Here is a 5,950-nt window from a genome sequence, read left to right as displayed (position 1 = left end):
AACTTTATCGCGCGCGTCCCTGTTTCAAAAACCGGGATAAAAACTATCCTATGTTCTTTCCCGGGACTCAATCTATCTCTATGCCAAATTTCATCAAAATCGGTTGCGAGGTTTAAGCGGGAAAGCGTAACAGACAGACAGACAGACAGACAGACAGAGTTACTTTCGCATTTATAATATTAGTTGGGATAGATGTGCATTAGGCAGTAGGCTGTAATCTGTTAGCTGGAACCTATCCATTAGAGAGATGCGTAGTTATTACCGCGTGCAGTATTTGGAATGTTTCATCTAGGACAGGGATGGAAAACCTTTAAGTAACAACGTGCCACTTTTACGAAAAAAATGATTGATGTACTTAGTCATAGACGTGCCATCAAATAACACCTAATATGCTATCAATGAGGGGTAGTACAAGTGCGCCACTGGCGAGTGACAGGAGGACCTTATTTAACAGTGTCACTAAATGACGAGGGCAAATACGATAGCCCTTATTCAAAAGACATTATTTACCATTTTGTTTTATAGTGAATTTTGTGATTGGTAGCGCGCTATAAATATTGTGGCGCGTGCCATTGGTTCGCCATCCCTGATCTAGGATAAGCTTTATGAGACCTGTTTGTGGTATTGATTGAACATAGCTTTACATTCACCCTATCCAGTAATAGTAGTTTCTAGTCTTGTTATTGAAATTGTAGGCTTTTATGTTATGGTAAGTTTGGTAGCTGGAAGACGTAATGTGGGCAGGCCTCGACGATCTGGTGAAGGTCGCAGGAGGTGCTTGGATGCGAACGGCGCAGAACCGTTCTTTGTGGAAAAGCTTGGGGGAGGCCTTTGTCCAACAGTGGACGTCTTTCGGATGAAACGAACAAACGAACGAAGATTGGTAGATTGAGTGGTACGATGACCTGATTAAGGCGATTAGAGTCCTCAATGACCTTGGGCGTTTGACCTTCACGCCGCGAGCAACACCCGCGCACCCCGCTCCAAAAACTCCGATTTGACACCGATCAAAAATACACGGGCATAGGTAGATACAGAATAGAAGCTCTTTCTTCATACATTACTGCCTATTATTTTAAACTTAAATTGATGAACCTTGATGTCGGTGTCATTTAACTCAGGCGTAAAGGTATTTAATAAAAATAACAAAATCCATGAACATTTTGTGCGGGATAAATTTTTATTTTATTTTTTGTAAATTTTCTATGCTACAAAGTGGTTGTTCAACAATGAAAGTGATTTTTTTTATTGTCCTGCATATTATAAATTATATAAAATAAGTAAACGATATGTTTTAATTAATAAACCGTTATTATCTTGCTAAAAAGTTGATACATTTGCAAAAATGCATTGTATAATTACCATGTTTCATTGCGCTACCGTTATCCACATTTTTTTTTCTAAGTCCGAGCTTTACTTGAGAACCAAGTGACGTACACTAATCTTGGGAGCCGCGCGGGTCAGCTTATATGAGAATTATTGAAGAAATGCTGTCCATCGGCTCAATACAGAGGTTTGAACATAGGTCTGACTCGCGGTCATCATTGTCCGACGCGGCCCGAACGGAAAGTTAAAGTGTCGCCCATCATTGTCCCCCATGGCCCGAACGGAACAGTGCCATTTTTAGGCTGGCAGCGAAGGTGTTAAAAGTAGCCGCTAGGGGCGCTGCACAATATGTCATACAATTAATGTCATTTTTTTACGCAGTCGCTAGCGAGCACACGTAACGTAAACCCATGGTAAGCACACTGAGCGTCGATGTGACGTCACGGCTGAAAGGTACGCAGTTAACTCGAGCGGGTTGTACCTTCTTGTCTGTTTAGATAGAAAATCACAATTTATTCTCGTTATTTCTAATGCTGATAACATGTTTTTGCTTCATTGCTAGGTACTCTTTAGGATTACATAACTTGTGGTTTGGTATTTTAAAGTATTTACCAGTATTTACTTACTTATTTAGGAGAATCCTGATTTATTTTTTTTATTTTAGAAATCTGTTTGTGGAAAATTACAAATCCATTTATCCGATCTTTAAAAGCAAAAATAAATACCTATTGCTTTTTTTCTGTTCTATGTAATAAAGATGTTATTGGATCTTTACTATAATATTAAGGCATATAAAATACTATCACGAAAAACCTAAAACACGATTGAACCTATTTGTGTCATAAAACCAATATATTTCAATATAAATCAATATGTTACAGTCAAAACTCATAATCGGTCAAAACCACATTTGACTGCAAAAACCAGTCAAAAGTGGTTTTAACTGATGCTCTTGGTCAATATCACTTTTGACTGATTTTATTCTTAAACAGTTAAGCCTTTTGTTTTGATATATCGTATTTTTTTACAAAATGTCAAGTCTCTTGACTGACACAGACTTCACATGAATACATAAATCAATAACTAATATCCATCAATGCAGACTGATAGCATGTCATAGTGATTGCTATAGTATCTTCGCTTTCGGATCAATCGAGATAAAACAATAGGCGTTCCAATGCAGGGATGTTATGGATATCCGTAACCGTAACCGAAACTTTCGGATATCCGAAATAAAAAGATATCCAAAACCGTAACCAAAACCGGTATAAATTATTCCTATATCCGTAACCGTATCCATAACCGAAACTACATATTCATAACATCCCTATTCCAATGTGATTGCACTGGAGTGACAAAGTGAATAGATGCATAGTGTTTCGGATATTGTAACATGTTCATCAGACAGCTCTAATCTACTGGATAACTACGTGCAAAACCAATCTGTATATTAGTTATAGCTAAATATTATAAAACTTTCCACTAAAAATTTAATTTAATAATGTTATGAGAAAATTAAAAATACACGCTTCAATGCCTCTCGGGTATTTGCTCTTTAGTGCTTTAAATTTTTGTTATTTATTTTGCACAATTTGTTTGTAGACTCTGATTGCTTGCTATTTGCTTATTATTATATTTGAATTAATACAAGATGCTGGGATCAGTGTGGAAGGAAGATCAGTTTTGTACCTAGGTACTTTATTTTAGTGGGCAAATAATTTACTCTTATCGTTTGTCATTTTTATTATAGGTAGCCTAATGATTATGGATTACTAGCTTTTGCCCGCGCTTTCACTCGCGTGAAATTTAGTTTGTCACAGATCGTCATAAATTATAGCTTATATGTATGTTATTCTGGGTTATAAACAATCATACTGTAAAGTTTCATCAAAATCGTTCTGTAGTTTTTGCTTGAAAGAGTAACAAACATCCAGACATCCAGATATACAAACTTTCGAATTTATAATATTAGTAGGATTGACCGTTATTGACCGACTCGTGATCCGAGTAACGCTGGTTAAAACCCCGCCGCCGCGGCTGGACTATTGTACTGATGAAACTACTCGTAAAACAAGCATTTTAGCGTACCACGACGGGTTAACGGGACGATGGGACGTGCGATACAAAATAAAAATACTATATAGGGTGTAATTTTGTAATGCCACCTGTGTGCTTACCATGAGTTTACGTTAGGTGTGCTCGCTAGCGACTGCGTAAAAAAATGACATTAATTGGATGACATATTGTGCAGCGCCTCTAGCGGCTACTTTCAAGAAACAAATGCTTCATAGAGATTTTTGACGTACTCGCTAGCGAGCACACCTAACGTAAACTCATGGTAGGTACACTGAAGGGAAAGTAAGTAATTCTATGGATAGAAAATTTTATTTTTTAATAGAAAGGAAACTCATTCTAATATTTTCGAAAATTATTTGCCACACCCGGAAATCTAACCAACTAAAATCCAGTATATCACCCGGTAAGGTAAGGAGTTTTTTAAGTTTCGTTCTCTTCCTCTCTCCCCTCCACCCCTCTATTTCTCTCTCTCTCATTGTAAGTATGATTTGGCAAAGATTTTCTGTCAATAAAGTTGCCCGTAAAGACACGGTGCAGTGATGGTCTATAATTAATTTCCCCATTAATCGTCATGAACGGTATAATGCCGCCAATATTTCCTCAGGTTCAGCGCTAAAATATTGCGGTAAAGCATTCGACCATCCCGGGTAATTTGAGACTGGTAATGTGACAACTTTCGGCGCGTTTACCCCAAATTGCCCTAATACTTATTACAACGCGGTTCGCATTTGCAAGACGGTTTTACTAAAAGGGTGTTTTTTAAATTTTTGAAAATAATTTCCATTTTAAAACTGTGATATTCAATGTGTGAAACTCTATCTGAAAAATTGATTATATTATATCAATAAGGTATATCTAATAAAATAAAAATGAATCGCAAAATTTGTAGGTATAATAAGCGCATAACTTAACAACGCCTGGACCAATTTTACCAATTCTTTTTTTTATTGTTCGTTGAACAAAGGCCTCCCCCAATGACTGACACTGACATTGGGGGAGGCCTATGTTCAGCAGTGGACGTCCTATGGCTGAAATGATGATGATGAAGTTGATTGTTCGTTGCAGTCCGAGGATGGTTTTTACGGCGAGAAAAATTGGAATAAATATCGCGTGATACGTATTTATTGTACTTATCTATCATTTTCATTGGGTTCTTATGTAAGAATACCAATTTCTGAATTACACAATTTTTGTCCCAAGTTGCTCTCAACGTCATAAGTTTTGGCAGCGCCATTGTTATTAGTGTCAATGTCCAAACGATTTTTAACTTAAGCCACAGTTTGTGGTTTGATAGTTAGTAGCAAGCTTTTAAAAAATAGTTATAAAACTTATTTTTCGTAATTACCATTATGAACCTACCGTGAAATGCCTCACGTGATGTTTCTCCATGATCTAAGTACATCACATTATCACAAATACAGGGTGTTAGGTAAATGGGTAGGTATATGAGCCGACACTAGCCCATGTTAACATATGCATATAAATGGTATGATGAAGTCAGAAAATTGATATCATCATTTTAATTATTTTAATTTTCCTAAAAATCTGATTTTATAAATTTTATTTTGTATGAACATTTAAAAAATTAAAATGATGACATAAAATTTCTGACTTCACCATACCATTTATATGCATATGTTAACATGGGCTAGTGTCGGCTCATATACCCATTTACCTAACACCCTGTATAGTGAACCTCCACTGATTAGGTTTTATTCAATCTACAGGAGAGAGATAACTCCTCCACTGGTTAGTAAAAAGCTCCAATAAGTTGATTAAGGTCATAAAAAAAACTACGCAATCTAAGCTTTTAAAAGGCCACTAGCAAGTTTACTCGTAGAACCGCATTTAGGTACCTACTTACTTTGCTTTGTCAAAGGTAGATCGTGTTTTGCTTCTATTTAAATTAGCACAAAGAACTTTGATGCTATAAGATAGAATTATTAGTTCATAGTGTAAACCTCCTACGAATAAATCAATATAACTTTAACAGACCAATCTTATTAGAAAAAAACACGGTGGAAAACCACGAGTATTTCATTGCTCTTTGCGACAAAATGTAGCAATTCAAATTCATTATACCTACTCGAAATTGGTTTAGCAGACGAGGTTCGGCAAACAGAGAGTACTATCTATGATAAGAACATTGAACATACATTAATTTAAAGATAATAAATTAAATTCAACCAAAGAGCAGCGCAAAGCACTTGTATACCTACCACGTTTTTCATCAAAATTTCAACTCTCTTCTTTAAATAAGTAAAATTAATCATTTCAATTTCTTCCCGGCCGGGAATCGAACCTGGGACCTCTCGGCATAGTAGTCCGTTCTGAACCACTACAACAAACGGCCGACAACTTTAGATCATGAAGGTTTTTTTTGAAGTGATAGGAGGCAAAGGAGCAGACGGATCACCTGATGGTAAGTGATTACCGTCGCCCATAGACACCCGCAGACCCAGGGGCGTTACAAGTGCGTTGCCGGCCTTTAAGGCCGGGTAGCAGAGAAAATGGCGAAAATGAGGTTTTCATTTTTCATTTTTGAGGT

Source organism: Ostrinia furnacalis, unplaced genomic scaffold (assembly GCF_004193835.3).
Source record: "Ostrinia furnacalis isolate ACB-3 unplaced genomic scaffold, ASM419383v2 OfSCF7532, whole genome shotgun sequence".
Lineage (NCBI taxonomy): Eukaryota > Metazoa > Arthropoda > Insecta > Lepidoptera > Crambidae > Ostrinia > Ostrinia furnacalis.
Note: the sequence above shows the minus strand (reverse complement) of the source record.